We start from the raw sequence: 16,715 nt of genomic DNA, 5'->3' as shown, positions 1-16,715 counted from the left end.
TTATATTTCACCTCTCTCCTAACTATACTCAGTTCTGCCGAAGGGTCGTGAGGACTCGAAACGTTAACTGATTTCTTCTCCACCGATGCTGCCAGACCTGCTGAGTTTTTCCAGGTAATTCTGTTTTTGTTTTGGATTTCCAGCATCGGCAGTAGCTTTTACCTTTTTGTTTTTATAGGTAAATTATGCTTCAGTTATACAGAGCACAAGTGAGATGACATCTGGATGCTGTATACAGTATTGGTCACTTTATTTAAAGGAGGATATAAATACATTGGAAGCAATTCAGAGAAGTTTTACTAGACTAATACCTGGAATGGGTGGTTTGTCTTATGAGGAAAGATTAGACATGTTAGGCTTGTATCTGCTGGAGCTTAGAAGAGTAAGAGGCAACTTGATTGAAATATATAAGATCCTGAGGGGTTTTGACAGGTTGGGTGTGGAGACTTTGTTTCCTCTTGTGGGTCACTGTTTAAAGATAAGGGGTCACCCAGTTAAAACAGAGATGAGGTGAAATTTTTTTTCTGAGAGTTGAGAGTCTTTGGAACTCTCTCCCTGAAAAGGCAGTGGAAGCACAGTCTTTGAATATTTTTAAGGCAGAGGTGGATAGATTCTTGGTAAGCAAGGTGGTGATAGGTTATCGGGGGTAGGCAGGATGCAGATTTAAGGTTACTATCAGATTAGCCATGATCTTACTGAATGGCAGAGCAGGCTCGAGGGGCTGAATGGCCAACTCCTGCTTCCTTGTTCGTATGTACCACACTTTGTGCAAATTTGGGACAATTCTACTCTTTGTTTATTTTTAGTAGTAAATTACAGCAATAATGCTGGTGTCTGTGCTTGAACAGGAAAACCTGATTAGTGAACTTTTTAAAAAAAAACTTTATCACTTTCCTGCAAGAATGAATTATTTCCAACATTTGTTCTCTCAGGTACAATAATACAGAAGATTACCAATTGCATCTTTGTCATTTCACATTAAATTCACATTACTTTATTTTTAAAACCAACAAAAGCTCTAATCCATTTCTGCCACATTGTCGTACTTCTTATGCATTTACAAAAGTACATGCAACGAATCTCACTATAACCTCACTATAGATACAAAATTGGCTAAGGGACAGAATGCGTAGTGAATGATTGCTTTCTAGACTGGGAAAAAGTATGCAGTGTCTTCCAGGAGCTGGTATGAGGGCCATTGCTCTTTTGATATACAGTAACATTTCTGTTATCCAGCATGTTCTGGGAATGGGAATCGGTTAATCAAAAAGGCAGATTGCCTAAGATGCAAGATGAATTCCACCTTTTCATCCAATCAGAAATCTCCTGATGTCACCCAGTGAGTGGCTGGTTGATCTTGTACTGTGTTGGAGTCTCACGAGAGGTGCAAGGGTGCGCAAATCGACTAACCGTTGGTGAGGGAACATGGTGCTGCAGAACAGTGAGAGGCTGAGACCAGAGCCAAGGGACTGCTGCAGATAGCAAGTTTCACAATTATTAGTGGTTGTGAGAGTGTGGACTGACGGGGAGCGGTGACCACTCAGTAACAAGCTTCTGAGGGATGAGAAACAGCTCAAGTCATAAAACAGACCCAACACAGCAATTCTAGTTACTAGAGCGTGCCAGTTGGTGCAGTGCTGGATAACAGAAATTTTACTGTATACAAATGATCTGGATTTGGATATATAGGCACAATTTAAAATTTATAGATGACATGAAACTTGGAATGTGGGGATAAGTGTTACAAGGCTATGCCCCTTTATTTTTGAAAATATGATTTTTTAACTTTTAACTGACTTTGTAATTTGAACTGAGATAGAGCAAATTGCTTAAAAAAATAAGACCACATTTCAAGGTGAAGGTGAGAAACAAACAAATCACCCTCAGGGGAGTGTGAAGAGAGGTATTTCCTATAATCCAGACACCCATGGAAACTCGTAACTGTCTAAGGAAGAGACATTAAAAATGCAAAATACTGGATGTTGAAGGAATGGCTGCCACAGACAGACCCAGCCTAAATCTCTTGGAAATGCATAATGAGTGAAGTATTTCAAGGCAAAGCTGTCAGCCCCTAGAAAGAGATTGCAAGTGACACAATTGCTGTCAAGAAAGACTTCACCAGAGGAAACAAGCTGAGGGCTCTCTCTCCCCCCTCTATCTTCTGGAATAAGTGTGTCACCCGGTTCGCGAAGCCAACTCTACCAGAAACTAGGGGGAGGCGATGGCGTAGTGGTATTATCGCTGGACTAGTAATCCAGAGACCCAAGGTAATGCTCTGGGGACCCAGGTTCGAATCCCACCACGGCAGATGGTGGAATTTGAATTCAATAAACAAAATCTGGAATTGCAATGATGAAACCATCGTCGATTGTTGTAAAAACCCATCTATTCACTAATGCCCTTTAAGGAAGGAAATCCAATGTCCTTAACTGGTCTGGCTGACTCCAGACCTACAGGTTAACTCTTAAGTGGCCTAGCAAGCCACCACTCAGTTGTAATAGACCGCTACAAAGCGACACAAAGGAATAAAACTGGATGGACCACCTGGCATCGACCTAGGCACTGTAAACGACAACTGCAGTCCTGTCGACCCTGCAAAGTCCTCCTCATTAACATGAGGGGGCTAGTGCCGAAATTGGGAGAGCTGTCTCACAGACTACTCAAGCAACAGCCTGACATAGTCATCCTCACAGAATCATACCTTACAGATAATGTCCCAGACTCCACCATCACCATCCCTGGATATGTCCTGACCCAGCAAAGGTGGCGGCACAGTGGTATACACTCGGGAGGGAGTTGCCCCGAGAGTCCTCAACATCGACTCCGGACCCCATGAAATCTTATGGCATCAGGCCAAACATGGGTAACCCTGCTGATTACCACCTACCGCCCTCCCTCAGCTGATGAATCATTGCTCCTCCATGTTGAACACTGGAGGAAACATGGAGGGTGGCAAAGGCACAGAATGTACTCTGGATGGGGGACTTCAATGTCCATCACCAAGAGTGGCTCGGTAGCACCACTGCTGACCAAGATGGCTGAGATCTAAATGACATAGCTGCTAGACTGGGTCTGTGGCAGGTGGTGAGGGAACGAACAAGAGGGAAAAGCGTATTATACTCACCATCCTGCCTGCCGCAGATGCATCTGTCCATGACAGTATCAGAAGGAGTGACCACCCACAGTCATTGCGGAGACAAAGTCCTGCCTTCACATTAAGGATACCCTCAATCGTGTTGTGTGACACTACCACCGTGCTAAATGGGACAAATTTCAAACAGATCTAGCAACTCAAGACTGGGCATCCATGAGGTGCTGTGGGCCATCAGCAGCAGCAGAATTGTAATTGAACACAATCTGTAACCTCATGGCCCAGCATATCCCCCACTTTATCATTACCATCAAGCAAGGGGATCAACCCTGGTTCAAGGAAGAGTGCAGAAGGGCATCCCAGGAGCAGCACCAGGCATACCTAAATATGAGGTGTCAACCAGGTGAAGGTATGAACAGGACTACTTGCATGCCAAACCACATAAGCAGCAAATGGTAGACAGAGCTAAGTGATCCCACAACCAACGTATCAGATCTAAGCTCTGCAGTCCTGCCACATCCAGTCGTGAATGGTGACAGTTAAACAACTCACTGGAGGAGGAGGCTCCACAAATATCCCCATCCTCAATGATGGAGTAGCCCAGCATAACAGTGCAAATGATAAGGCTGAAGCATTTGCAACATTTTCAGCCAGAAATGCCGAGTGGATGATCCATCTCAGCCTCCTCCGGAGGTCCACAGCATCACAGATGCTAGTCTTCAGCCAATTAGATTCACTCCACGTGATATCAAGAAACGGCTGAAGGCACTGGATACGGCAAAGGCTATGGGCCCTGACAATATTCCGGCAATAGTACTGAAGACTTGTGCTCCAGAACTTGCCACGCCCTTAGCCAAGCTGTTCCAGTACAGCTACAACACTGGCATCTACCCAGCTATGTGGAAAATTGCCCAGGTATGTCCTGTACACAAAACGCAGGACAAATCCAACCTGGCCAATTACCGCCCTATCAGTCTACACTCAATCATCAGTAAAATAATGGAATGGGTCATCAACAGTGCTATCAAGTGGCACTTGCTTAGCAATAACCTGCTCACTGATGCCCAGTTTGGGTTCTGCCAGGGCCACTCACCTCATTACAGCCTTGGTTCAAACATGGAGAAAGGAACTGAGTGACCCTGCCAGAGGTGAGGTGAGAGTGACTGCCCTTGACATCAAGGCAGCATTTGACCGAGTGTGGCACCAAGAAGCCCTAGCAAAACTGGAGTCAAAGGGAATCAGGGGGAAAACTCTCTGCTGGTTGGAGTCATACCAAGCACAAAGGAAGATGGTTGTGGTTGTTGGAGGTCAGTCATCTCACTCCAGGAAATCACTGCAGGGGTTCCTCAGGGTAGTGTCCTAGGCCCAATCATCTTCAGCTGCTTCATCAATAACCTTCCTTCCATCATAAGGTCAGAAGTGGGGATGTTTGCTGATGATTGCACAATGTTCAGCACCATCCACAACTCCTCAGATACTGAAGCAGCCCATGTCCAAATGCAGCAACACCTGAACAATATCCAGGCTTGGGCTGACAAGTGGCAAGTAATATTTACACCACACAAGCGTCAGGCAATGACCATCTTCAACAAGAGAGAATCCAACCATCACCGCTTGATGTTCAATGGCATTACCATCACTGAATCCCCCACTATCAACATCCTGGGGGGTTACCATTGATCAGAAACTGAACTGGACTAGCCATTTAAATACTGTGGCTACAAGAGCAGGTCAGAGGCTTGGAATCATGCGACGAGTATCTCACTTCCTGATTCCTCAAAGCCTGTCCACCATCTACAAGGCACAAGTTAAGGATGTGATGGAATACTCCCCACTTGCCTGGATGAGTGCAGCTCCCACAACACTGAAGAAGCTGGACATCGTCCAGGACAAAGCAGTCCGCTTGATTGGCACCACATCCACAAACATTCACTCCCTCCACCACTGATGCATAATAGCAGCAGTGTGTACCATCTACGCGATGCACTGCAGGAATTCACCAAGGCTCCTTAGACAGCACCTTCCAAACCCACAACCACTGCCACCTAGAAGGACAAGGGCAGCAGATAAATGGGAACACCACCACCTTGAAGTTCCTCTCCAAGTCACTCACCATTCCTGACTTGGAAATATATTGCCGTTCCTTCACTGTCGCTGGGTCAAAATCCTGGACCTCCCTTCCTAACAGCACTGTGGGTGTACCTACACCACATGGACTGTAGCGGTTCAAGGAGGCAGCTCACCACTGCCTTCTCAAGGGCAACTAGGGATGGGCAATAAATGTTGGCCCAGCCAGCGAAGCCCACATCCTGTGAATGAATTAAATAAAACCTGCCAGCAAACTGAGATCCCATAATAATTGCAGCATCTTCAACATCTGACCACATCCAAGAAACCCGCTAACCTAAATCAGCCGCAATATTTAAAATCTGCACCTCAAAGACAATCAAAGGACACTTAACCGTATATTCTTTTACCTTTTTTCACTGGACCCCAACTCCCCTTATTTCTGATACTTGTGTGTACATGTGCATGTACAAATAATTGGATGAGGGTCGAATGTGCGTGGGCCCAAAAGATTGCATGAGGGCCGAATGCTTGACGTCGTATTTTTAAATAAATTTGTTCTTTCTCTGACTCAAGGAAATCTTGTTTGGTCGGCTCCTTATTTCTCACAGCTTAAATAGTTAAATATATTTTGATTTGGAAAAAGCATATCCCCATGCAAAAGAAACGTCAACTTTTCTTATGATCAACCAAGAAGGTTGACTAGAGCTGATCCCCTTCTCACCTGGCCATAATAACAGTGAGAAGAATGGCAGACTTCAGGAGAACACAGACTGGTGAAATGGGCTAATATATAGCAGATGGAATTTAATGCCGATAAGTGTGAAATGATATATTTTGGTAGAAAGATTGAGAAGAGGCAATAGAAACTAAATGTTACAATTTCAAAGGGAATGCAGGAATACAGGAGTTTAGGGCTTTAATATACACAAATCTTTGAAGAATGCAGGACAAGTTCAGAGGACTGTTAAAATGCATATGGGGTCCTTGGCTTTATTAATAAAGGCATCAAGTAGAAAATAAAGTTATTCTAAATGCTTATCAAGCTCATTGAAAGTTCATCTGGAATCCATTTTTAAGGAAGTAGTAGCAGGACATTTGTAAAATCATAAAACCATGTTGACTGTTTGATTATATGAAAGGGAAATTGTGTTTGACAAATTTATTAGTGTTGTTTGAGGATGTAACAAGCAGGGTGGACAAAGGGGAACCAGTCACTGTAGTGTATTTGGGTCTTCAAAAAGCATTCGATAAGGTGCCACATAAAAGGTTACTACACATGATAAGAGCTCATTGTTGGAGGTAATATATTGGCATGGATAGAGGGCTGGCTAACAAGAAATGGAGTTGGGATAAATGGGTCATTTTCAGCTTAGCAAACTGAAACTAGTGGGATGCCACAGGGATTCACATGTGTTATAGATAAAGGGGAACTGGTGGATGTACTGTAATTAGATTTAAAGAAGGCATTTGACAAGATGCCACATCAAAGATTATTATGGAAAATAAAAGCTCCTGGTGTAGGGGATAACATATTGGCATGGATAAAAGATTGGCTAGCTAACAGGAAACAGAGCTGGCATAAATGGGTTTTTTTTCTGGTTGGCAGGATGTAACAAGTGGTGTGCCACGGGGATCAGTGCTGGGGTCTCAACTTTTTACAATTTATATAAATGGCTTGGATGAAGGGGCCAAAAGTATGGTTGCTAAATTTGCTAATGACATAAAGATAGGGAGGAAAGTAAGTTGTGAAGAGGTAAGGAGGCTACAAAGGGTCATAGATAGTTTAAGAGAGCGGGCAAAGATCTGGCAAATGGAGTATAATGTCGGAAAATGTGAAATTGTCCATTTTGGCAGGAAGAATAAAGAAAGAAGCATACTATCTAAATGGTGAGAGATTGTAGAGCTCGGAGATTCAGAGGGATCTGGGTGTCCTCGTGCATGAATCTCAAAAGGTTAGTATTCAGGTACAGCAAGTAATTAGGAAAGCTAATAGTTTTTTTAAATTTAAAACTCATTGGAGTGAAGAAGAATGAAGGGGATCTAATTGAAACATAAAAGATTCTGGGGTGGTTTGACAGGGTAGATGCTGAGAGGGTTTTCCCCTCATGGGAGAATCCAGAACTAGGGGGGCACAGTTTCATAAAATGCATGTCCTATTTAAGACGGAGATGAGGAAGAATTTCTTCTCTCAGAGGATTGTTAACCTTTGGAATTTTCTACCCCAGAGAAGAGAGGAGCCTGGGTCATTGAATATATTCAAGTCAGATTTAGACAGGTTTCTGATCTACAAGGAAATCAAGGGTTATGGGAGGCAGGCAGGAAAGTGGAGTTGTGGCCATGATCAGCTCAGCCATGATTTTATTGAATGTCAGAGCAGGCTCAAAGGACCAAATGGCCTACTCCTGCTTCTATTTCTTACGTGCTTATGTAAATTCTGCCATTTTAGCCTAGATATTAACTATTTTTAAATAAATGGTGTAACATCTTCACAAAAATAACAAGGGTAAAACACGAGGCTAACTCAAGTATTCATGCATAATCCAACAGCAAATTATAGGTATAATTTTTGTATAATTTGTGCATACATGCAGAATAGGTGCAATAAGCAATTGTTAGTGGAAAAATCAGTCAAAATACAACACCAGTATAACAGCAGCTGGACACAAAGAATCTAACAACACCAGCTTAGTCACTGTTAAGTTAAAAAATAGCAGCGCTCATCACATTGCAGCTTTTCACACAAAACCCGCATCCTCACCACTGCCTCCAATCTCATTCTTCCATGTTCTTTTACAGGTTGGTTTGTCACTGCTCAGCCCTGTTGTAATTGTCACCCAAATATATGTATAATACAGATACCTACCTATCCCTCAGGCAAATAGCAAAAAATGATCCTTTGTAGAAGATTACAAGTGCAGCAGAGAGGGGACTAGGGTCAAGCAACAAATAATTCCAGTTGTCAAGAATTTAAGTTATGAGGAAAGCTCCAGGATGATGGGCTTATTTTGGAAAAGAAGCATTAAGGTGACTTAAAATTCTTCAGTTAGATGAAGGAGATTAACAACAATGCTCTAAGCAAATTTACAATGACAAATCGGTTGAACCATCAGGAACATAGAAACTTACCAGAAGGGGAAAGTTTATTTTGAGCCCATAGGATAATAAAGTTGTGGAATAAACTGTCAAAGACGATTGTATAAAAAGGGACAAGTGGCTGTTAGATGGATTTCTGAAAAGAGAAAGGATAAGCAATATTCCAGGAAAAATAACTTGTGTAAAGGGTCAACTTAACAAAAAGGAATAGTCTTACTGGGCAAATTGTACTTTTTTCCTACTTCTCAGGTTTGGGAGATTCTCTCATGTACATTTATATATATATTTTTTTTTAATTCCTGGTTTCAAACATCCAAACCACAAAGTAGAAATATTCATATTTGCTTCCCCATTTGCTACTCACTTGTGCTGTGCATCTCATTGGAGCCATTGGCCTGATGTTGAGGATACTATGGCGAAAACTCCTTTAATAGTTAACAACACACTAGCCTATCCTAATGACTGAAAATTTTGAAACACAAGAATATTTAATGAACGGACTCAATTGAACTTCTAAACATGTCGTTAAACATATAAAGTTACTTGCATTTACATGGTGCACAATCTCGCCTCTCAGAAACTTCTCAAAGCAACTGCACAGACAAATAAATCATTTTTTGTTTCCCGTAAAAGTTGTTATATAAGTAAAGGCAGCAGTTTGCACATGACCAGATCTCCCAAACAAAACTGAGATGGATGACTACTACATGCACTCTGACCTCGATCCTTGATCACCTATACTGTTCTAATGAAACTCGAAGAACAGTACCATCTTTCGATTAGACAATTTTCAGCCTTCCAGACAATACCGAGTTCAACAACTTTGCTGTTTTTTTGTAGAAAGCAGATAATGGTGATGGTTCTGCTGTTGTCATCTGCAGCTCCTCTTGATTCATCTCATTTTCTTTACTTTTTCCATTACTAACTCCTTTTTCCTTACATCATCATTTCTTTTGTAATTTAATAACTCCTGCCTCCCACTGAATCACAACCTTCCCCTTTGTTCTCCCCATTCCTCAACACTTTCTCACCCACTGTACTTGCTTAAAACACATTACATCATTAATTTTACTAGGCCTGATGAAAAGTCATCGATCTGAAACAATAGGCTGGATTTAATGTTCCCAACGCAGGTCCTGCCCGTCAGTTGGAGAGCCGGTGGGAAACTGGTGTCACTTCAGTGGGGGAGGCCTGACCAAATTAATTCAAGCACTTAAGTGGCGAGCGTTAGGCCCTTCCCAGGAATTAGAACCCCGGCAGTTGGAATCCCACCCGCCAAGAACTTCCAACCAACCAGAGGCCAGGAGCTCTCCATTGCCTGCAGCACCACTAGGCTGACAATAGAGTAAAGCCTTTACCAGAAATCATCATGGGATCCCTGGAGAGAGGTGAGTGTGGCAGATAGCAACGAGGGGGTCACCATCTCAGTTTTGTTTGGGAGATCTGGTCATATGCAAACTGCTGCCTTTACTTATATAACAACTTTTACGGGAAACAAAAAATGATTTATTTGTTTGTGAAGTTGCTTTGAGGAGTTTCTGAGAGGCGAGATCGTGGACCATGTAAATGGGGGGGTAGCAACGAAGGGGGTCACTATCAAGGTGGGAGGAGGGCAAGCATTGGTACTCAGCGTGCACCACCCCCTTCCTGATGTCAGGTCCCTCAATTGAGCATTAAGTGCCTTTGAAAGAGGGTACCCTCAGGAGGCCTCTGACAAACCCAACAGGGTTTGCTGGGCAGCCATCAGGTGGCATGAGGAACCCATGCAAGTTCAGGAGAATCGCTGAGCCACCAGTAAATTCCAGTGGGTTCAAGGATAATGACCTTTAGGAGCTCAGTAATGAGTCTATTTAGTCAGTGGGCAGGTTTCCCATGTCAGCCCATTACCATCACTGATTTAATGGGGGTCAGTTTTCCCACCAGTGGAAATGGGCGCCAGTGGTCTGCACCAAATCCAGCCCATTACGATAGGAATCAAAGAAATTTCAGAAATAAGAAAAAGTTATTTCAAAGGGCTCCCTTTAGTAGGGACAGTACTGGCTCATCGTGTCTGTATCAGCACTAGCAACACAATCAGACTTATGCCACAGACTGAGGCCTTGTTCTGTGTTGTAAGATTCAAAACCATTTTTCTTGCTCTTTCGCCAGACATGCCCTTTAATTCTTCAAGTGTTTCCCTTTCCTTTTTAAAACAATGTCATGGACTTGGCTTCAGTTAACACCCATAATAATGCATTCCATATTCTGATAACTTTTGGTATATACTTCTAGTATTAATACTAGGTCACCAATTCTCCTACTAGTGGAAATAACCTTACATTACTCTCTAAATAATTTGAGCGCATCAATTCACCCCTTTCCTTGATTCCAAGCTTGGTTTTCCAAAGCCCGATGAAAGAAGCAGGGAAAAGCAAGGATCATAGGAGCTCCAGAGACTCAAGGCCCTTGAAAAAGATAGAATAGAAGTGCGTCAAATCGGACAAACACAAACGCAGGTTAAAGGGAAGAATGTAAGTTATCTGGAGCACTGAAGGAGTAGGAGAGAAAGCTCAAACTGGCACTGACCACAGCAGAAATCAATGGACTTGAGATGAAAAAGGTTTCTTTCTGAAAACCATTGCCAAGGTCTGTTATTTACACGACAGTAAGAATGAAAAATATATTTCCTCACATGGAGCAACTTTAGACAATGAAGATTACTCTTGCACAGAAGATGCGATAAATCTACTATCATGCCATTTGTTCACTCATGATATACAGGGTAAATCAAATGCAATCTACAATATTAATCACAGTTACAGGAACAAGGTCCAACCATTGATCCCTCAGAAATGACTATCAAAGGGTTACATATCCACTCCACCAGCTGCCGTCATCAGGGCACCTGACCATAAAAACACAATCACCCCATAAAATGAGTGGTTTTCAAATCTTTTCAATGAGGGGACAACAACTTGCACTTATATAACACCTTCAACATAGTAAAAAGGTTCCAAGGCACAGGATTGTTAACAAACAAAAGGGAGAGACAGAGCAGAATTCCAGAGCATAGGACCACAGCAACAGAATAAGGGAGATTAAAAACAGCAATATGCAAAAGGCCAGAATTGGGCAAAATCTTGCTACTAGTGACATACTCCTAGGGGCCCTAACATAATTTTTAAAAGACAATGCCACCAACCCAATAAAAAGGGTAGTGCAGATTTTGATATTTCTGAAGCTGTTTGCCAGTAAGTTAATACAATGCCTATAAGTCCATGATTCAGAAAGCTGACAGCTACATCAACCCTATGTCAATCAATTAAACTGACAATTATGGGGTCCCAGGACTCGCTGCAAGGCAGCAGTTTCTTTGCGTTCAGTGTCACAAACCATAGGAACAATGGTGAGAATGAAGTGCTTTAGCTAAACTCAAAATAAAATTACAGCTTTGAAAACTCTTCTTATGCAGACATTTTTTTTAAAAACAGTGGATACTGTAAAGTTAGTGGAAGGTGTTTGGTTTCATTTGTGTCACAATTTATCTTTGCGGCACTGGCACCAGACTTCATTGCAAAGCATTAAAAATCAGGCTACACTCCATATAAAATCAATGCTTGCTTATACTTTCACGGAAGGACCAACAATTATGGCACCACCACTGCAGATTCTAAAAAATCAGGAGATCATCTAAAACATAAATGCCAGAATGCAACAGACACTACACAGCCTTCATAAAAATAAAAACAATACGCTGAATCAATTTCTAACCAAATTAATCTAATTTCATATCAGGGTTTAGGCAAGATCTTTCGAGCTCTATTCATGTGCTTTAGATATGATCTGAACAACACAATTAAAGGGCTGCCCTCTTATTACTCTCTAACTTCTTAAGCATGGCAATTAAAATACAATGTGTGCCCTGTGGCCAGGCAGGCATACATCATTACAAACAGTGTTCAGCATTATATCTTTGAACATCCAAACAAGGAGCAGAAGTAGGCCGTTCGGCCCCTCGAGCCTGCTTTGCAATTTAATAAGATCATGGCTGATATGACAGTAACCTGAAATCTGCATCCCATCTACCGCTGATAACCTATCACCCTCTTGCTTACCAAGAATCTATCCACCTCTGCCTTAAAAATATTCAAAGACTCTGCTTCCACCATCTTTTCAACAAGAGAGTTCCAAAGACTCAAGATCCTCTGAGTGAAAAAATTACACCTAGTCTCTGGTTTAAATGGGTGACCCCTTATTTTTAAACAGTGACCCCTAGTTCTTGATGCTCTCACAAGAGGAAACATCCTCTCCACATCCACCCTGTCAAGATCCCTCAGGATCTTATATGTTTCAATCAAGTCACCTCTTATTCTTCATTTCATGTGCAATGTGATCTGTACAACAGGTTAAACAGAGTTCCACTGTAATTGAACCAGAGATTCCGAAGTGGAGTATTGGTTCCGTTCTCAGCATATTATTCTACCATAAATATATCACAGTTTCTATCTATTTCCATTGGCCAACAGTGTGGGGAGGTATTTCCTTCCTTTATTCTTTCATGGGATGTGGGCAACAATGGCATGGCCAGCACTTGTTGCCCAACCCTAATTGCCCTTGAACTGAGTGACATACTAGGCCATTGCAGAGGGCAGTTAAGAGTCACCCACATTGCTGAGAGTCTGGAGTCATACGTAAGCCAGAGCGCACAAGGATAGCAGATTTCTTTCGATAAAGGGCACTGGTGAACCAGGTGGGTTTTACAATAGTTGTCATGGTCACTATTATTGAGATTAGCCTTTTTTTCCAGATTTATTAATTGAATTTAAACTCCAACAAGTGCCAGGTGGGATTTGAACCCATGTCCTCACAGCATTAGATCGGGCCTCTGGATTTCTAGTCCAGCAACATTACCATTACACCACTGTCTTCCCCAAAGGTTGCAAGAGTCCCTCAATTATAGTAGATATAGCAGGTTGTATCACTACTGGCTTTTATTTTATTTAAGTATGCATTAACTTTGGCCCAAGGTTTTTCCAGTGTCTAACACAGTGCACATTCCAAGATTTTCTATACACTTGTCATCAGTAAGTTAAAAAATCCCTGCAACACAACAGTAAGGGCACAGTTGTAATGGAATTAACGGTTCAAGTCTGGTACTTGTTTAGGGGAATGCCACATTGGCCAACTGACTTGAACATACTGTTGGCCCCAATTGGCTCCTTGCCTAGTTAAGAGAGAATTCTGCATTTGCCTGCTTAAGCTTTCAAGAAAAGGCTCTCTGCAAGATGGTCTCACATCACTTGCCTAAGCTAAATGAATGGTGATTTCATTACAGAACTCAGAGTACATGTGAAGTCAAAAAACCATTTGCATTAACTCAATTTATCCAATCTAATGACCTTGTTTATAGCCCAATGCCAAGAACACCAGCTTGGAAAGATTGGCAGCAAGGTAAAGGAGGAGAAATATAGCCCAATGGCAAGAACACCAGCCTAAAGAGATTGGCAGCAAGGGAAATAAGGGAAGGAGAAATATTTCAAGAAAGTATTCTTTACAGACTAACATCGGGAGGGGAGACAGTCATGTAGTAGTAATGTCAATAGACTAGTAACCCAGAGGCCTAATGCTATGGGAATATGGGTTCAAATCCCACCATGGCAGCTGGTGGAATTTAAATTCAATTCATAAAAAAGTAAACCTGGAAGTAAAAGCTAATCTCATTAATGGTGACCATGAAACTATCAACAACAATCTATCCTTCAGGAAAGGAAATCTGCCATCCTTACCTGGTCTGGCTTACATGTGACTTCAGGCCCACAACAATGTGGTTGACTCTTAACTGCCCTCTGAAATGGCCTAGCAAGCCAGTCAGTTCAAGGGCAAATAGGGATGGGCAACAAATGCTGGCCTTGCCAGCAATGCCCACATCCCATGAAAGTATACATTTGAAAAAAATCTGAGCCTCGAGTAATTGCCATAATTAGTAATGATGGTTAAACTTTAAAATGAGCATAGAATGAAACAATTTCAAAGGCTGGGAATCTGGAATAAAAACATGAATAAAACTGGGATCTCAACCTGTCTGTGCCTGGAGAGAGGAAAGATAGGCGCATGAAGTGTCTGTACGCGAAACACAGACTTGACTTTTCTCTTTTTCAAATGTTGACTGGCTCAGAGCGTATTTCCAGCATTTTGGCTTTTTCTTTTAAATGCAGAGGTAAACAAGTTGCTGTCGGGTGGGATTTGTTATTAACCAATCTGCCTGGGGTCTTTTGTCAACATGGAAAGCATGAAACCATCCATCCCCTTTCTACTCCAGAATGTGCAGTGTTGCACACAATAGTACATTTTACACTGCGGAGCACTTTTATAACCTGCTACTATTTCACAGCCCAAAACATAAAACAACATGCAGTCCTCAGAAGGATTGCCCTTCTGAGCATCAGACTAAACTTTGTTTTCAAATAAGGCAAGAAAACCACTTGGGGTTGAACCTATGGTAATAGAAAAAGAGGAAGGAGGAACCATTTCATGTCAAAAGACAGCTTCTCCGGTGGCCTTGCTCACTCCACCATTCCTCCTCTTCCTCGCCGCTCTCCCCTTCCCCCGCCAGCCTCTCAGCAGTTCAAAGCATGGTGGTTTGAAATCAATGATTGATAAATTGCTTCAGTGTCACGGCTGTGCTGCATGACAATATTGAGGCTATTTAAATAAAGCTATATTTTTAAAAACTACATTTTAAAAGACTGAATATCAAGATTGTCCTGAGAAGCTATCAGGCAATTTTGTGGAATAAACTATTATCTCTCAAGAGGACAAAGACACTGGGTGAAATCATCTCAGATTTGCACTAAGTGCAGTAGCGGGTGTGCAAAATGACATTTTACCCACCGACCTCAATGGCAGCTTTTCACACCACATCGTCTAAACCCGCTGCATTAATTATGTATTCCTGGGAAACATGCTGTTTCCATGGCAGGCGGACTGACAGGTGAGGACGTGGGCTCTGCCTGCAGTGACAGTGAGGTCGGTGGCGAACACCCACCTGAGGATCCTGCACCACATCATCTCTCTCAACGCAACTGAGTGCTCTCTCTCTCCTGCTTTTGACTGTGCTGCCATGCATTAATTATCTCTACTTCGGTTCACAAGGAGCTCTGCCAAGCAACCGACACCCTCAGCCAGCCAGTCCCTCAGCTCTATCCATGTCCTCATCTCCAGCCAAGAGGACACGTCCTCCATTGAAGAGCTGGAAATAAGCAGTCTGGAAGACCCATCACAGCACTTACCTACACTCTGCACCAGCGCAGAGACACACACCTCGGTGGGACCTAGAGCTAGAGTAGGTTCAGGTTCACAATCTGGTGTTCACCACACGGACACATGTCCGCTGCAGGAGGAAACTGGTTCGGCCGGGCACCTTGGCAGTCAGGACTGCTGGGGATCAGGCAACTGTGAGGTTCGAGTCAGATGACGAGCCTCTAGCTTCGGCCTTCCAACTCATCATGGAGAGCCAGAAGAAGGCGTGGGAACATCACGCAGAGCTGTTGGAAGTCTTCAACAGAGTGGCACGCGAGTCGGAGTGCATCTGCCTGCTCTCTGATGAAGTGGTGCCCACAATGCACGTATGGAGGTCTCCATGAGGAGGATGGTGGGCACCATGAAAACCCAGGTCCAGCAGAATGCTGTGAGCCCCTCAACCTTGTCCTCTGTCAGCATAGAGGGAGCAACTGGTCAATGAGTGATTCTGGAGGGAGAGGGGTGTATGTGGCAGGGTCTTTTAGAGCCTCGTGCAAGCACTCTCCCACACACGCGGATGCTTCGCAGATCATACCTCAATGCCCTGAGCATTTTAAGTGCTGCCTGCTGGGGTTTGCTTTCAGTTATCCATCTGAGCTGACCTGCATCTCTGTCCACCCAATGATCACACTCCTATGCAGCACCTGATCTCGCCCACTACGACTGTTGTTTCACTTTCGATTTAGACAGCATGGCCTGGATTCGCTTTTTCGTAAGCTCCCCCATCTTTTCCCTTCCCCCAGTCACCCATTTCCTTTCCCCCATCACAGTTGACCCCCCTGGCATCAGCTTCCACCTCCCCTCCCTGACCTACCAGCCACGACCCTTTTCCTTCAAGGATATGCAGGTGAACGTGGACGTTCCCTTCCTTCCCAGAAATCCCACCCCCATCCACATTAACCTCCCCAACCTCGTCCTTCCTACCCCCATGGTCCATGGTCCAAACGATATAGATGGGTTGGTGGAGTGGGCGGTAAAGTGGCAGATGGATTTTAATGTAGAGAAGTGTGAGGTCATACATTTAGGGAGGTCAAACAGTTACAGGGATTACACAATAAATGGGAATATACTAAGAGGGGTAGATGAAGTAAGAGATCTTGGCGTACAAGTTCACAGGTCCCTGAAGGCAGCAGTTCAAGTAGAAAAGGTTGTAAAGAAGGCATATGGAATGCTCTCCATTGGC

The 16,715-nt window shown here is 43.1% G+C and overlaps 1 protein-coding gene across 1 annotated transcript in view; it reads right to left on the bottom strand.

Moving 5' to 3' along the window:
- Positions 1-16,715, bottom strand: part of disp3 (dispatched RND transporter family member 3) — a 748,238-nt gene that overhangs the window by 682,943 nt on the left and 48,580 nt on the right. Inside the window, exons 3-4 of the mRNA XM_078559213.1 lie at positions 11,048-11,138; positions 8,284-8,390 (exon numbers count right to left, since the gene is read on the bottom strand). The gene's annotated coding sequence lies outside the window, so the exon portion shown is untranslated. The remainder of the gene's footprint in view (positions 1-8,283; positions 8,391-11,047; positions 11,139-16,715) is intronic.

Source organism: Cetorhinus maximus, chromosome 15 (genome assembly GCF_964194155.1).
Source record: "Cetorhinus maximus chromosome 15, sCetMax3.hap1.1, whole genome shotgun sequence".
NCBI classification, from domain to species: Eukaryota; Metazoa; Chordata; class Chondrichthyes; order Lamniformes; family Cetorhinidae; genus Cetorhinus; species Cetorhinus maximus.
The sequence above is the reverse complement of the archived record's forward strand: the minus strand, read 5'-3'. Positions and strand labels throughout refer to the sequence as shown.